The sequence below is a fragment of the Narcine bancroftii genome, chromosome 4 (assembly GCF_036971445.1).
Source record: "Narcine bancroftii isolate sNarBan1 chromosome 4, sNarBan1.hap1, whole genome shotgun sequence".
NCBI classification, from domain to species: Eukaryota; Metazoa; Chordata; class Chondrichthyes; order Torpediniformes; family Narcinidae; genus Narcine; species Narcine bancroftii.
The window spans coordinates 237,808,672-237,825,162 of NC_091472.1; the positions used below are offsets into that span (position 1 = coordinate 237,808,672).

The 16,491-nt window shown below is 41.5% G+C and overlaps 1 protein-coding gene across 1 annotated transcript in view; it reads right to left on the bottom strand.

Annotated features, from left to right (window-relative positions):
- Nucleotides 1-7,050, bottom strand: part of LOC138761741 (collagen alpha-1(XII) chain-like) — a 142,735-nt gene extending 135,685 nt beyond the window's left edge. Inside the window, exon 1 of the mRNA XM_069934406.1 lies at nt 6,934-7,050. The gene's annotated coding sequence lies outside the window, so the exon portion shown is untranslated. The remainder of the gene's footprint in view (nt 1-6,933) is intronic.
- Between the last annotated feature and the right edge of the window lie 9,441 nt (nt 7,051-16,491).

The following is a 16,491-nucleotide window of genomic DNA, read 5'->3' on the forward strand; positions in this document are numbered from 1 at the left end:
ATGTGGTCATAGTAATATATGATATCCTATGACTATGTCCTCCTTACTGGGGCAGGAGCTTGCACCCAGGGCAGTTGGGTTTGTGGATCTTGGGTAGGAGGTAGAGCTTAACAATGTGGGGACTAGAAAACAAAGACTAGAAGCTGTGGGAGGGAGATGACTATAAGTGATGAATTAGTTATGGTGTAGGAGATGGTGACCTGATGTTTCCTGATGGGATCCTGTTCAAGGAGAAGGAATCTGAGTGCTGTTGTCTGGATACTGTATTCTTCTGAAATCTGATTATTATTTACAAATACTTTTATTTGAGAGATAAAGGACCAGTAAGGATGATGATGCAACAGAATAAACGGTCACGTTCACAGTTCAAGTAACCATATAGAGAATTGCAGTCGTAATAAAGTATGTATATTACATTCATTTACAAAAAGAAAGAATTAATGCATTTACATAAAAAAATATTTTTTATTCTTTGTAATTATTGTAATTGTGAAGGACTTGGAAAAATACCACTGGCCTTGGATTTAAGGTACTAGGGGAAAGATTTAAAAGGGACCTGAGGGGTCATTTTTTTCCCCAAGGAGGATGAGAGGGTATATGAAATGAGGTGCCACAGGAAGCTGAAGAGGTGGGTACAAGAATAGGATTGAAAAATCATTTGGACATCTACATGGATAAGTAATGTTCAGAGGGATATAGTCCAACACACAAATGCTGGACTTGAGGTGCTATGTCAAAAAGGCAGCTCACATCATAATGGGCCCCCATCATTGCTTCTTTCAAGCAGGGACAGACACCTGAAGTCCAGCTCCTCCAGGTGCAAGAACAGCTTATTTTCCAACTAGCATGCTCTTGAACTACTATAACCATCAAACTACTACAAAAGCAGCAAAAATCTGTCTGTGTATATTTCTGGAGACAAACTACTGACACAGCACCTTTTTGTCTAGCTGCCCAAATGTGAATGCCTGTCTGTCTATCTTTCTATCTATCTACCTATCTTTTAATTTAATTTTTTTTTAAAATTCAGACATACAGCACTGTTACAGGCCATTGGGCCCACTTGTCGGTGCTGCCCAATTTACACCCAATTAACCTACTCCCCTGGTGCATTTTGAATAGTGAGAGGAAACCGGATCCCCTGGAGAAAAATACTACACAGACACAGGGAGAACATAAAACTCCTTATAGACAGCACGGGATTCAAACACTGATCTGGTTCCAATCTCTGGTGCTGTAAAGGCATTGCAGTAACCACTTCACCAACCTTGCCACCCCTCTATCTATATTTATTTATCAACCTATATTTTTATTTCCACTCTTTATTTTAACTTTTTTTGTCTTCTTGGCATTTTTCACATTAATTATACTGAAAGTGTTCTCAACATAGCACGTTTATGAGATGCTGCAACATCTAAGACTTTCATTGTATATATGCATTATGCTTATATTTCAATAAATCATTCACTCAGTCATTCAGATTGAAACAGAGTAAATGCAAAGTGTTACAGATATATAATTTGCAATAATTTGTGGTATAATCTGAACATGAAACATTGAATATCCCAAATTCAACAATCTTCTAACCCAAGAGAGCAACACAGACTATCTATAGGTGAATTCCAGCATTAGTTTAGTTGGAGTGTGGGGAACAAGGGCAATTAGCCAGCAGAACTATCTGGAAAGGCAATCATAGTTTATTTCAATTACTCAATCAGAGAAGATGTTGACGTTGTCACAGATCTTTTTTGAAAAGAGGACTGAATTGTCTCCAATATCCCATCCTGCAAGAAGGTTGAAATATATTTACAAATTTTCTGAAACTTCACCATACCCAAGTCAAGATCCTCTCAATGGTTTCACTTCCAGTTGGCAGTAACCATATGAACTATTCTCACTCAGTACACTCGTCTGCTAGTACTCCAGCAGAGGGAGACGGGAGCATTTCTGATACAGGAGATACTTTTGGCAGTGTTCCTCTGTCGTTACTGCCATTTGGGATTGGAAAATGACCACACAAGATGTCTGCTTGGGCCAAGTATAACTGGTCATGTACTAATATTAAACATTTTTACCAACCTCTCCCTGCATCTATTGTAAAAATGCATCAAATGTTTTCTGTTCAGACTTCTGGTGTCCATAAGCAATTTAATTTTAATTTGGAGATACAGCACAGTAACAGACCTTTCCAGTCCACATAGCCCAAATACACCCATGTGACCAATTAACCTACTGACCCCACATACATACAGCATAGTAACAGGCCATTTCGGCCCGTGAGCCCGTGCCGCCTAATTTGCACCCAATTAACCTACACCTGCTGTAAGTTTTGAACAGTGGAAGGAAACCAGGGCCCCTGGGAAAAACCCATGTAGATATGGGAAGAACGTACAAACTCCTTACAGAGAGCATGGGATTTGAACCTTAGTCCAGTCCCGCTACACCAACCATGCCGCCACGTACGTCTTTGAAATGTGGGAGGAAACCAAAGCACCAAGAGAAAACCCATGCACACACAAAAAAAATGTAAAACCTCCTTCCAGATAGCGCTGGATTCAAACCCAGGTTGCTGTAATAGCATTGTGCCAACCACTACACTAATTTTTGCCATGGAATATATTTGCCTCACATGAAGAAGAGATAATAAAGAGTTCTCCAACAATGCAGCACTCCATCAGCATTGTGTCGGAATAAATGGGATGGGAGCCAATGAGATACATTGGGTCTGACAGCAAAGTGTCAGCTATGTTGCAATACCCTTTGACAAACGATTGGCCCTTCAATTTAACTGCACTGCTTCTGATACCTCTGTGCCCTTCCCTAACTTCTCTGTCTCCATCTCAGAGGGACAATATTGACAGACATCGATAACAAACCCATTGACTCCCTCAGCACCTAGATTATACCTTAACCCATCCTGTACCTTGTAAAGTCACCATCCCTTTCTTCTAATTCCTCTGCCTCCGCTGCATCTGTTCCCAGATGAGGCCTTCCACTCCAAGGAATGTAAAATATCCTCTTTCTTTAATAAACATGGATTCCCCCTTCCCTCAGGCTCCAATAGCTAAGTGGTTAGACCACTGGTCTTGTCAACCAAAAATTGAGAGTTTGTTCCTTGCTGGGGCTTCATTTCTGTGAGGACAAAGTGGTGACTCTCTGTTTCCCTTACAGTAGACAAAAGTTAAAGAATTTCATATATATTACATTCTAAATGTAGTATTATGTGACAATAATGGAACCTTTACTGCCACTATATCCCACACCCATATTTTCTCTATTTCTTGTATTTCCACTGTCACCCCTCCTTCCCACAGACAGAACAGGGACTGACACCCTCTGGTCTTCCCACCTTACCAGTCCCCGCATGCTACACATTATCTCCCATCACTTATGAAAACTCAGCATGATCCCACTGCCAGCCACAACTTGCCCTTTCTACCCATATCACTTTTTGCAGATATGTCTCTCCAAGACTCGTTGATCCGCTCTTCTCTCTCCCATCATTCCACCCCCTTAGGGAATTCTTTCTGTAACTGCACGAAAAACACACCTTGTCATAACATTTCCCCTCTCATCTCCATCCAGGGCCACAAAAAGACCTTCTAGGTGAGGCAGAGCTTTATATACACATCATCCAAGCTGATCTATTGCATTCAGTTCATTCAGTATGGTCTCCTCTACATCGGTGAGACCAAACACAGATTGGGTGACTGCATTGCTGAACCCTGCACTTTGTCTATGGGTCTAAGTTATAACTCCTAGTAGCTAGGAGTCAGCAAAACAAAGAAGCTGAACAATGTCTTCAGGAAACAGGAAAGGGGGCGATATCAGTGGTGTTGAACTGGAAATGATGGAGAGATTCAAGTTCCCAGGGAGTTTCACCAGCAAGCTGACTGCTCCAACCATATTGATGCAATGGCCAAGAAAACGAACCTGTGAGTCTGCTGAAGCAGAAGGAAATACAGCATTTTCCCAATATCCCTTCCCAATTATTATAGCTGCGTCACCTTTGAGAAACACAAAAGCTTGAGAATTGCTGGAGGAACTTTGCAGCTCAGGCAGCATCTGTGGGTAGAAAAGGTCAGTCAACATTTCAGGTGTGAACCCTTTTATCAAGACCAAGATACAACATATATAAAGGGAATAAGAATCTGAGGGAGAGGCCCAGAGGTGATAGGGTGGAGGACAGAAAGTGTGAGTGGCAGAGAGACAGGTAGAGCGAGAAACCATGAGGAAGGGGAGTGAAGACAGGAAAGCTAGAGGGAGAGAAAAAAAGACAGGACTAGGTAAAGAAGAGATGGAAATAGTGGAATGATATGGGGGGTGGGGTTTTGTAAAATTAGAGAAATTTATGTTCATGCTGTTAGGTTTAAGGGTGCCCTGGAGGAATATGATGTGTTGTCCGCATGCTTATGTTGCGCTTCGCCTTGACAAGTGATGAAGCCAAGAAGACATGTTACTGAAGGAATGCTTCTGGGAGTTCAAATGATTGGCTGCAGAAAGCTGAATTTTAGCTCCACTTGCACAGCATAGGTGCTTGGTGAAGTGGTCACCCAATATGCTTTTGATCCCATCGATGTGGAGAAGGCCACACCAAGTACCCACTCCAGTCGATCAGGTTGGATGATGTATCACAGCTTGGTTCACGAGCTGTTTTGTCCAAGACCCGGAGGAAACTTCAGATATTAGTGAACACAGCTCACATCTTCATACAGACCAAACTCATCTCCATCAACTTCATCTGTGCTTCTCACTGTTTTGGGAAAGCTGCCAACATATTAAAGGACCATCCCATTACAGTCATACTCCCTTCTCTCTCCTTCTGTTGGACAGAAGATACAAGAGCTTGAAAATACACACTTTCAGATTCATGGGCAGTTTCTTTCCTGATGTTATCAAGCACTTGAATCGACCTCTTTTTGGTAAAAGATGATGCAACTTCACTGTTTAACTGTATTTCTCCTTATACCTTGCTCTTTGTCCTCAAAACACTCTTTCACATACTATTTATGTGACAATAAACAACTCAATTTTTTTTAAATTGAACTATTTAAAGAAATATAGTTTTTCAGTTTGACTACCAGAAATATTTTTAAAATATTTTGATTGAAGATGAGTCTGTGCTGACTCTCCTGCCACAAACAATCAGCAATCTCTGGAATCCAGCCTGACCCCTCCAACACTAGCATGAGGCAGATAAAAGGGAAGTGGACTTGGTGCAAGTTAAACTAAGAATTTGATTGCTCCAGAATGAGGTGGAGAACAAGGAGCAGCAGAAACAATCTTTTCAGGCACCAGAGAGTTGGCTTGACATGATGGAGAATTTCAGCTGCTAAATTTCCCATTGTTGGTTCCATGGCAGTCAAATAGAACTGAGGATAATTGACAGATGACACACCTGTTCAATCCTACTCATCTGATCAAAATCATCATGGAGAATTCAGCTCGTTCTTCTAATTTCCTTATTGGATTTTGCTCTGTGAGTTCTGCTGCTGCTCACGTCCAATGGTTCCACTTCAAACATAAATTACTTTAACCATATAACCGTTTACAGCACAGAAACAGGCCATGTCGGCCCTTCAAGTCCGTACCGGTTCACCTGAACAACTCCACTAGCTCCTCCGCAAACTTCTGAGGAAGTAGAGGCTTTCTTCATGATGCCATTGGTGTGTTGGTTCCAGGAAAGATCTTCCGAGATAGTGACGCTGGAGGAACTCAGCCAGTCTTGCAGTGTCCATAGTAGATAACAATATATTTTTTTGGTGAGAATGAAACATTATTTTAATGCTTAAAAAGCCTTACCTTTTTGTTTAAATACTGTTACAAGTTTTTTTTGTGTTTCACATCATATAACTAAGATTGCATTCTTCAGATCCCCTGAAGTATCATGAATGTGAATGTGAGCAGTTCCACAGGAACCTGCAGTCCTCATGCATCTGATCCAAATGGTACTAATCGAAACAAAGGCTGAAACACAGTAGGATTAGGAGAGGAGATATTTTTCTCTTTGGTCTATGGTGTTTAACAGGTGTAAGTATTTGCTGCCAATTGTACTCACTTCCGTTTGACAGGCTTGGAATCAGTGATGGGAAGTGAGTACACAAAGCAACCGAAATTCTCCCACACATTTAACACAAGGGATCAAAGTTGCATTGTTTCTTCTGTGAACTTTTAGAATAGCCAGCAATGGAATTCATTGCGGCTTGGCACATTTAACTTCAGGCCAGCAATAACATTCATGTTTTCCAGGATTGGCAGAAGTTATGTATCAGAAACATGCCTGGCATCATTTATTTCTCATTGTCCAGCCCTATGATGCTGTTGCCAGCTGTAATGTGGTTACAGCTGAAATTCTGCAACTCAACACAGATCACCTCCATATGGTTCACAAGCACACAAGTGGGAACGCAGTTCTCATTTTGCTGGCTGCAATAAAACACATTTACACATTTGCTGCAAATAGCACACAGAGGTATCCTTGGCCGCTGGGTGGTTTGGTTCCCCAGGATTCCGTCAGGACAACTTTGTGAAGCATTGTTTTTAGGTTTCTTCATGCAGTTCAAACTTTATTTTTTTTGTTTTACTTAAAATGCAAAGAGCCTGCTACTATTTCATAACTATCTAATCTGGTAAAATAATGGTTCCTCACATGAAAGCAGAAGATGACGCATTTGTTCTTAAATGAAGGCTGATCTCAATGAAAATCACAGCTAAGTCACAGCTTTTCTCAACATTTCTTCCTAATGCTACGAACAGCAGCTGGGTGCAATAAAGTACTCACAACTTGTGGAAAGAATACAGCAAAAATTTCCAAAGAAATTCTAATTCATTGCATCATTTAAAGCTAAAAATAAATTTCACATTGCAGTGCAGTGTTCTCGAGAACAACATTTTTTTTAACTGGCTATCCAAAGATATGAAATGATCACTTACAGGTGAGTAATCACTTGTAGAATGGAAGTGTCCGTATCATTTACAGTATGTGTTCCCACTCGATGTTTCTTCTGTACAGTGTACTATTCATTTGTGTTCATTCTTACAGTGGAGACAAATAATGAGCTGAAGGATCAGCCTACTCGTTGGAAGTTTTTGCTACAAGCAAATGTAACTCTTCTATTAAATGACAGATGAAATTCCATTTCATTGAGCTCGCCCATGTCCCTCCCCTTGCATCACTCTTTCCAAGGACTGCGTGAATGTTAGTCTCACTGTTGCCAGCACCTGATCAGAAGGTCTGTGGCCTGAAATAATTAATTGAATCACTATTATTGGAAGTTTTATATCCAAATCCATACATACCAACTGACAACACTAAGCACCATATTGCCATTCTAAACTAGGACAGTTTAGAAGAAAAACAAAAGGTTTGGAAAGTTTAGATTGTTAGGTAGGCTTATATAGGTTGGCACAACATTCTTGGCTGAATGGCCTGTACTGTGCTGTAATGTTCTATAATATCTATAATAGACTGAACAACAATTAATCAGCGAAGATTGATATTTGCAATTAATATTATTAATTATATTAATTATCTCAGTTCCAAAATATGCAGATTGATGTGATTGTAGAACAGAAAACCCCTCCTGCTCCATCTCCTTCTTGCACCTCAAACTCTCCTTTTCTTTGCAAATATCACAAGATGACAAGTCACACTAAATTCAATGTTCCTTTAATTAATGAAGTAAATGCAGGGTAGCATGCATTCCCTCATTTTGTGCTATGCTGTTCATGCCAAGGTTCATTTGTTCACTTCACACTTTCTTGCACAAAGGCTCATCAACTGTGATCGGGAACACTGGCCAAGATGGATAGTCTGACAGACAGCATGGAACAGGCCTTTTGGCCCAACTGGCCCAAGCTGACCAAGTTAGCATTCTGGGCTGGTCCCTTGTGTCTGGATTTGGTTCACATCCTTCTAAACTCTTTCTATCCATATATCTGTCCAAATATCTTTCAGATATTGATTAGACCAACTCGTTCCAGGCATAGAAAACCATCCTGAGTGTAAAGGTTGCCCACATGTCCCTCTTAAAGCTCTCTCCTCTCACCTCAAGCCTTCAAATTCTGGGAATGCGACTGTGAGCATTAATTTATTTGTGTCCTCATTATTTTATAAACTCCCATAAGGTCACCTCTCAGCCCTCGACAGTCCAGCAAATAAAGACCCAGGCTATCCAATCTTTCCCTCTCACTCAAGTCCTCCTGTCCTGGAAACATCCTGGGGAATCTCTGCATTTCTTCCAACTAACTGATATATTTGCTCTAACTGCACACAGTAATTCAAGTTTAGACTCACCCACACCTTGTACAGCTCTATATTAGTATGGTAGAAGACAGCAAAAGTAGGCTAGGTGGTGATATGGTTCATGAGTATCAACCCAAAATTTGTGAGTTCAAAGTAAAACTGAGAGATAACTATTAAAGCAACCAAGAAAATGGAGGTAAACAAGAAGTCTGCAGAAGCTGGTGCACTGGAAAAACACACAAAAGAGCCACAGGAGCTCAGCAGGTCATGCAGCATCCATGGAAAGCAATGGGCAGTTGACGTTTTGGGCCTTAACCCTTCTTCTGGAGTGCCAAGGTCAACAAATGCCCGAATAAGAAGGTGGGAGCGCACAGAGTTACTGGTGACGGGTGAATGCCGGAGCGCAGGAAAGGAGCTTAGAGGTGATGGGGGAAGGGACAAAACAAAGCACCTCACTAATTTCCATATCAAAACATGCACATCATGAAAGGGTCCTGGTGAGAGATCATTCAAGCACAGGAAACAGCAGTGATGCTCTATTACTTAATAATTATATACTACACCACAAAATGAGAGAGGGCTTCATTCCAGCATAAGCTCTCCTTAAAGTTCAATTTAATTCATTATCATCTGACTGTACATACACAACTAGATGAAACAGTTTCTCCAAACCTTGGTGCGCAGTTCGCACATAATACATTTCTTAAAAAGTACATATTAAATACAGAGAGAGAGAGAGAGAGAGAGAGATATGAAAATGTATAAATATTCTGGAATGATTTACTCCTTTCATTCATAAGTGACCCAACATTATGGGATAGAACATGGAATATAGAACATCACAGCATGTTGTGTGCCGACCCATGTATACCTACCAAAATAAAACTGCTCTCCCTACCTAACATTCTTCTGTCTGAGCCTCCACCACCACCCTGGCAATACATTCCAGACACCCATTCTATGTAAAAGTTTCTGTGTAAAAAACACGCCTGATGTCTCCCCTCAACTTTCTTTCCTTCAGTTTGTACAGATGTCCTTTGGTGTTTGTTACTTGTGAAAATGTGCTGGCAGTCTACCTCATCTATGCCTCTCATAATCTTGACTATCCATAGCTTCCACATCCTTCCTCTAAAAGAGTGACTGGAACTGAACATAATATTCCAAATGTGGTCTCACGGGAGATTTATAGAGCTGCAACATTACCTTACAACTTCTGAACTCAATCCCCCAACTAATGAAGCCTTCTTAACTGACCTATCAACCAGTGCAGCAACCCTGAGAGATCTGTGGATTTGGACCCCAAGGTCCTTCTATTCTTCCATACTGTTAAATATCCTACCATTTACCATGTACACTAGGTTTGACCCTTCTCCATTAACAATAGCGAGAAGCAAGGCTGTGTTCTCGCACCAACCCTCTTTTCAATCTTCTTCAGCATGATGCTGAACCAAGCCACGAAAGACCCCAACAATGAAGACACTGTTTACATCCGGTACCGCATGGATGGCAGTCTCTTCAATCTGAGGCGCCTGCAAGCAGTTCTCTCTCAATTGTGCTCTTGTAAAATGTTGTTTATAGGGGCCAGTAGTCTTGCCCTCCTCAACCTCCTTAGGAAGTGTAGTGCTGGGATTATTAAGGAAGTGTTGTGGGTCCAGGATGTGCTTGTCGATTAATTCTAATTGGTCTCTTAATTCCTCAGCAGCAAACAACTAGCTAGTACTGGAGTTGACATCAGGTAGGTTTGAGAGGGTAAGTCAGGACTCCGAGTGCAAGTGAGGAATGCAGACAAGGATAACTTTGTACATCATGGATGGTGGTGGAGGGAATCAGAATATACTGCAAGGGATTGGACATTAATGATATGACCCTGCTGGATAAAGCCCACTGCCACACCTCACTACCCCTGAAGATTGAGAGCTAAACAAGCTGACACTCTCCCCCCAAGTGGCATTCTGTGTGTGGGTGCAGGTCCAGGATCCAAGTGGTTAGTCAGCTTCAGGTCTGGGGCCAGCAGAACACCCTGACAGCTGGCTGGCAAATGCCTCGAACTGGTTCTAAATGTCAAAGACATTGACAAAATACTCATCACAATTTTTACAGTTAAAACAATTAAGAAATTTAAAAATATAATTCAGAATCAGTAAAGTACCAATAAATAATTACAAACACTATAAACACAAGTATAATAACTTAAATAAGTACATGGAGCATCGAACAGTAAGCACAGGAACAGGCCTTTTGACCCAGGTTGTCTGCACCAATAAATTCAAATTAATTTTCTTCTGCCAATACAGGATCCATATCCTTTTATTTCCTGCATGTTCATATGTCCATTTAGAAGCCTCCTAAATGTTACTATTTTGTCTGCTTCCAGCACAAAACCTGCTTTGCACATCTCCTTTAAAGTTTACTCGCTTCACCTAAGAGCATGCCCTCTTGTATTTTGACTGTGGTTACCTTTCTCCAAAGGGTCAGGTGCATGACATAGCCATTCCTACACCAGACCTTCTGGTGTAAAGCTGGAGGGCTGGTTCTCTTTGGCTCCAGTCGATGCCTTACAATTTTGCAAAGCTTTTCAAAGCTTGACTTGGAAGTAAAGCAGAACAAGTGATGGAAGTGTTTGTGCAGAACATTGTGATAGTGGCCATAATTCTGTTAGTTTTAAAATAGTTATGGAAAGAGTCAGGACTGGTCTATTAGCCAGTCCTAAATTAGGCCAAAGCTAATTTTTATGGCATTAGTCAAGAACTTGCAAAGAATAATTGAGAGAGGCTGTTAGTGGGTCTGTCAAGTCTGCATCTTATAAAAGTCAGATAGGGAAAGTTCCAGGTCTACATTTTCATATCAGAAGAGAAGGTATAGCTTGAAGGATTAGGATCCTGAGCGGATGAGGGATATTAAGGCACTAGTGAGAAAAAAGAAGGCAGCATGTGTCAAGTTTAGGCAGCTGGGATCAAGGGAATCCCCTGGAAGAGTGTATGGAGATGTAAATTAAATAAATTAGGAGGGCAAAAAGTGGATATAAGAGATTCGACAAGTACAAGAGCAAAAGATCAATTAGGAAAAGAATATGTTCCCTTGAGAGGATCAGTGAGGTCATCCACATGTGGGATCACAGATCAGCTACAGGAAAAATGTCATTGGATGAAAAGGCTGTAGAAAAGTTTGACGAGACTTTTAGGTCTTTTCAAATCATGAGAGGCAGATATAGTATATTATCACAATATTTTTCCCAGGGTAGGGGAGTCTAAAACTAAAGGGCATAGATCAAAGATGAGAGGGGAAAATATAAAAGGGTCCCGAGGAGCAGCTTTTACACACACAAGGTGGTGAGTATGTGGAACAAACTGCCAGAGGAAGTGGTAGAGGCAGGTAGAACTTTAAATGTTTGAAAGACATTTAGACACATAGATGGATAGGAAAAGTTCAGTGAGATATCGGCCAAACATTGGTAAATTGGAGCAACACACAAAATGCTGGAGGAACACAGTGGGTCAGGTAGCCATGAAAAGCAATAGACAGTCGATATTTCAGGCCAAAACCTTCATCAGGGATATTCACAACTGGCGGACATTTAAATATAAGGTGGGGGTGGGGGACAAGAAGGGAAGGGGAGGAGCATCAGCTGGCAGGTGATTGGACTAACTTTGGTAGACAATAGCTTCAAGGGAAAGGATTTACTTTAATACTGCTTTTCTGCATTTAAAGTGGAGAAAGTAATGAAAACAAGGAAATTCAGGGAAGAGAACAGAGGGCCTAGCCAACAGCGATGCACTTTGGAAGGTCTAATTTGAAGGCATGGTACATGGTTAATAGCTTCTTAGCAGTGAGGGGGAACAGGAGGATTTTGGAGTCCAAATCCATTCATCCCTCATGGTTTCCACACAACTGGATAAGGTGGTGAAGAAGGCTTAGAGGGAGAATTGAGTTCAAGAGCCATGAAGTAATGTTGTAGCTCTATAAAACTCTGGTTAGAGCACATTTGGAGTATTGTGTACAATCTGGTCACCTCATTAGAGGAAGGATGTAGAAGCTTTAGAAAGGATGCAGAGGAGACTTACTGGGTTGCTGCCTAGATTGGAGAACATGTCTTATGAAGAAAGCTTGACAGAGTTTGGGTTTTTCTCTTTGGAGCAACAAATGAGGAAAGGTAAGAGGCATAGATAGGGAGGATCCCTAGCACATTTTACTCAGGGAAACAATACCAAGTACCAGTGGACACCTGTTTAAGGTGAGCGAAGGAAAGTTTAAGTGAGATGTCAGAGGTAGGTTTTATACCCAGAGTGGTGGATGTCTGGAAGGCATTACCAGGGGAGGTGGTGGAGGCTGATACAAAAGGAACATTTAAAAGACTCTTAGATCAGCACATAGATTTAGGAAAAAAAATAAGGGTTGTAGGCTGTGAAGGAGAGAAGAGTAAGAGTGATGTTGAGTAGGTTTATATAAGTCAGCACATTTTGGGCTGAAGGGCCTGCACTGTTTTATATTCTATGTTCTAAGGGTGTCATCAGTCATTGTAGGAAGTAGGAGAATTGGAGGATGGTAGTGGAGGGCTGATTTTTTTTAGACCAGTGGTGTGTTGCCAAGGATCAGTGCTGGGTTTCCTACTGTTTGTCATATTTATCACATTCATGAGAATGCAGATAGAATGAATAGTAAGTTTGTGGAGGACACCAACAGTGGTGTGGTGGACCAGAAGGTTGCCTGTGGTTACAACAGAGGTCTCACTCAACTTGGAAAGTGGGCCAAGGAATAACAAATGAAACAACTAAAACAATTGCAAAACGATGTTTCAGGGGAAGCGAAACCAGGCTATAACATGTGCAGAGTAGGCCCCTGATCATGGAGAGTGTTATAGAACAGAGCTGCCTTGGGGTACAAGCACATAGTTCCCTGAAAGTGGTGACACAGGTGGACAAAGTGAAGAAGGTTTGAGGCTTTCTTGCCTTTATTGATCAGGATATTAAGTACAAGATTTCAGATATCTGATTCCAGTTGTAAAAATGTGCATACTGTCATGGTCTCGTACTTACCTTCGTCGGGAGTGGTGTCAGCTGCCATCGATGACAAAAGCAATAAGATGGGTGGGGGTAATAGCACCAAGTGTATTAAGCGTCAGTTTAGGGGTGATGGATCTCAGACACCGGAGGAGGAGAGTGAGAGTGTCAGGATCACCTGTGTGCCTGTTAGCTATTGAGAAGGTCAGAGGAATTTTGCTGGATGGTATTTGGGAGTTGAAGAATGCAATGTTGTGCTTAGTGAATAATAAAAAGAAAGTCGACTTCATTGTGTGCTGAAAAAAATGAGTGAGTGCATTCTTTATTTGTTTGTAAACTGTGGCAAATCAGTGCCGTTATAAGCAGTGACCCCGTGAGTCTACAGTACCGTCTAATTTAAAATGGATAGTGATGAGGATAAACCCCTTACAGGAGCAGACGGGGAGATCAACCTAATGATTCCCCCAACCTCCTTTCCATTAATAATGCCCCAGCATGTTTCACAATCCTCGAAGCACATTTCTTTGCCCTCAGTGCGACCGGTCAGAAGACGAACCAGTTTACTTGTGGAGCGTCTTCCAGACCAGATTGCCTGTGAAGTGGAGGATGTCTTAGTGGATCTCGATGGTAATCTCCAATAGGACATGCTTAAGGCGGCTATTCTGTGGTGTACTCAGCCATCTTGATAGCTTAGGCAATAGGCCATCTGGAACAGAACCTGTTGAAGGTGATTTTTGGAAGCAGAGATTCATTCCCTATTTAATTAATCATTCAAGAACATTTGGTCAGTGTCTTTCGAATGTCCACCCTCGATCAGTTGGTGGATCATGCCAATATTGCTATATCCATGACCTCTGCATTGAAGATAGAAGATTGGCTTCTTACCCTAGTCAAAAGGAGCAAATAGAACTGGAACAACTGTTCAGTAAACCTTGGAAGTACCAGCACCTTATCAATCAAAGATAGCACTAGCACCATATCGAAGATAACTGAGTTGGAACAGCAAGTGGCAACACTGACTATGCAGGTCCAGGCTTTGGGCCCGCAATGGAATTCCTTCCTTCGACCAGGTTGGAATCGTGGTAGTTGAGGATGTGGTAGAGATGACGGGCAGCATATTTGTTGGAAGCCTCAGAAATTTGGTGCTGCTACCTAGTCCTGTCAGCCACATTGCGACTTCTACAAATGGCAGCTGGGAAATGACTAGCCCACCAGTAGAGGCAACTGCAGCCCATGGGCATGTCAGTTGCCATTTTTTTCCATCAAATACAGTCTCTTGGGTGTTCAATTTCTTGTCGATTCCATTGCAGAGATTTCAGTGGTCCCTCCAACCACAGAGGTATGCAGACACCCTAATATGTCATGTGTTCTTTCAACCACGAATGATTCTCATATTTAAACATATGGCCAGAGGTCACTCACATTGGATTTTGGTCTCAAGAAACAATTTTGGTGGGTTTTCACGGTTGCAAACGTGGCAAATTCCATTTTGTAAGCAGATTTCTATTCACATTTTTCTTTGTTGGTGGATTTGAAAAAAATCGCTGTCATGGACTGCAGCTCTTGTATGCAAGTGAGCTGCATCTGTTGTCCCTCCAATGTCATCAGTCACCTGACGAGCCTTAATCCTGGCTCCTGCCCTTTTGAGACTTGCTCAAGAGTTTCCCTTGCCTAGAGACCCTATCATAGCGTCAAACAGATGTTAAACATACAGTAACCCATCATCTAGAGATTCGGGGTCCTCCAGTGGTAGTGTGGGCTCATAGATTACCCCTAGACAGTTATAAATCATGAAACTGAAATTTGACCACAAGCAAGGGTTGGGTATAGTCCACAGATATGACATCTGCTGGGCTTCACAGCTGCAATATGGTTCCAAAGAAATCTCCTTGGGATTGGTGGCCTTGTGGTAATTATCATGCCCTGAACAATTCTACCATGTTTGACCAATACAACATCCCCAATTTACAAGACTTTTCAGCAAACCTCCACAGCGAAAATGTATTCATGAAAATAGATCTAAAACGTGCTTACTCTCAGGTTCCAGTTAAGCCTTCTGATATCACGAAAATGGCAGTAATTACCCCATTTGGCATGTTTGAATTTCTGTAAATGCCATTCACTCTATGGAGTATAGCTCAATTTATGGACCATGTATTTGCTGGCCTTGATTTTTGTTTGTTTACATCAATGATATCTGGTTGCAAGCTACTTTATCTCATTATTTCAGAGGCTTGATGGTTTTGGCATCATGATTAATCCCAGTAAATGCATGTTTGGTGTTTTGGTATTTTTCCCGATGAATCAAAAGTGCAAGAGATTCAAAGATTTCCTATACACGTTACTTTTGGCCAGTTGTGATGTTTTTTAGGCTTGATGAATTTTTATTGCCGATTCCTGCCAAATGCTGCAGCATCTCTATTACCCCTTACTGAACTACTAAAAGGATCTGATATGATGCTATGCATGCTTTCAATGATGCGGAGGCTGCACTTGCAAATGCCGTGATGCTTGTAGATCAAAAGCCCAATGCCTTACTCTCTCTTACCACAGATATGTCTGTCAGTGCTGTGGGAGCAGTGTCATACAATGAGTCCATGAGCAATTGGAACTTCTGGCGTTTTTTTCAGCCAAGCTGTTACCGGCTCAGGCAAAGTGTAGTATGTTTGGTTGAGAACTTTTGGCCATCTATCTCGCAGTGAAACATTTCAGCTTTTTATTGGAAGGTCGTCCTTTCACTATTTATACAAACCACCCGTTTCTTACGCATTCTGCAAGTACAAGCACACATCTCTACTCACCCAGAGAGATTCAACACTTGGACTTCATCCTACAATTTGCATCAGACATATGGAAAAGTGAATGCCATGGCCGATGCCATGTCTGGGTGTGACATTGATGCCTTTACTGTCATTGATTTCACTGCCATGACTCATGCACAGCACATCAATTCCGATCTCATCTGGTATTGCCGGTTCAACTCTGGTCCTCTTCTTCAAGATGTGACCTTGGATAAATCAGGTGAAAAGTTAGTCTGCAATTTTTCCACAGGAAGGCCAAGGCCTTTTGTGCCAGTGGCATTGAGGCAGGAGGTTTATGAGTCTCTTCACAATCTATCGCATCCTGGTAGAGCATCAATCAAACTAGTTACAGAACAATTTAACTGGCCTCAACAGAATTTTTGGATTATGGACAAGGACCTGCTTTCCATGTCAACAGTCTAAAGTATCAAGATACACAAAATCCAAG